This window comes from Schistosoma mansoni, assembly GCF_000237925.1.
Source record: "Schistosoma mansoni, WGS project CABG00000000 data, supercontig 0478, strain Puerto Rico, whole genome shotgun sequence".
Taxonomy (NCBI): Eukaryota; Metazoa; Platyhelminthes; class Trematoda; order Strigeidida; family Schistosomatidae; genus Schistosoma; species Schistosoma mansoni.
Genome location: NW_017386302.1, coordinates 8,411 through 10,059, shown reverse-complemented (window position 1 = coordinate 10,059; position 1,649 = coordinate 8,411).

The window sequence follows — 1,649 nt, the reverse complement described above, 5'->3', positions numbered from 1 at the left end:
ACCGGTGAACTCATTCAACAACATATAATCTTTCTTCACACATATCACTGATCGAATGTCTTCGGAATATTTTCGAGTGAAATTTGCGTTTCTCATTCTTATGAGCTTGATGACTCATGTGACAGGAATAAGATTTATGTGGATATCGACTGTGACAATGAGAATTGTGAATCGGATGTGCAGATGAGTTGTGCTGCGTACTTGTGTGGAGTTTCACAAATGTGTGATAATGCCAATTCGAGAGTTTGTGGTTGCAATGACGTTCACACCTGGATTGAAGAGGCAGTGAGCGAATGTGATGATGCATTTGATTGTGTGGTTGTGTTGGACCAATGTGCACATGGAATCGTTGCTTGTGCACATGGACCACCACAAATTACACACTCAATTCATACTCCATCCTCTCAACCATGCATTGCGTCCTAATCACCACCACAATTTTCATTATCATTTCGAACATTGAGTTGAATGTCGACCGGTGAACTCATTCAACAACATATAATTCTTTCTTCACACATATCACTGATCGAATGTCTTCGGAATATTTTCGAGTGAAATTTGCGTTTCTCATTCTTATGAGCTTGATGACTCATGTGACAGGAATTATGTTTGCGTGGATATCGACTGTGACAATGAGAATTGTGAATCGGATGTGCAGATGAGTTGTGCTGCGTACTTGTGTAGAGTTTCACAGATGTGTGATAATGCCAATTCGAGAGTTTGTGGTTGCAATGACGTTCACACCTGGATTGAAGAGGCAGTGAGCGAATGTGATGATGCATTTGATTGTGTGGTTGTGTTGGACCAATGTGCACATGCAATCGTTGCTTGTGCACATGGACCACCACAAATTACACACTCAATTCATACTCCATCCTCTCAACCATGCATTGCGTCCTAATCACCACCACAATTTTCATTATCATTCGAACATTGAGTTGAATGTCGACCGGTGAACTCATTCAACAACATATAATTCTTTCTTCACACATATCACTGATCGAATGTCTTCGGAATATTTTCGAGTGAAATTTGCGTTTCTCATTCTTATGTGCTTGATGACTCATGTGACAGGAATTATGTTTGCGTGGATATCGACTGTGACAATGAGAATTGTGAATCGGATGTGCAGATGAGTTGTGCTGCGTACTTGTGTAGAGTTTCACAAATGTGTGATAATGCCAATTCGAGAGTTTGTGGTTGCAATGACGTTCAACCCTGAATTGAAGAGGCAGTGAGCGAATGTGATGATGCATTTGATTGTGTGGTTGTGTTGGACCAATGTGCACATGGAATCGTTGCTTGTGCACATGGACCACCACAAATTACACACTCAATTCATACTCCATCCTCTCAACCATGCATTGCGTCCTAATCACCACCACAATTTTGATTATCATTTCGAACATTGAGTTGAATGTCGACCGGTGAACTCATTCAACAACATATAATTCTTTCTTCACACATATCACTGATCGAATGTCTTCGGAATATTTTCGAGTGAAATTTGCGTTTCTCATTCTTATGAGCTTGATGACTCATGTGACAGGAATTAGGTTTGCGTGGATATCGAAGGTGACAATGAGAATTGTGAATCGGATGTGCAGATGAGTAGTGCTGCGTACTTGTGTAGAGTGTCACAAATGTGT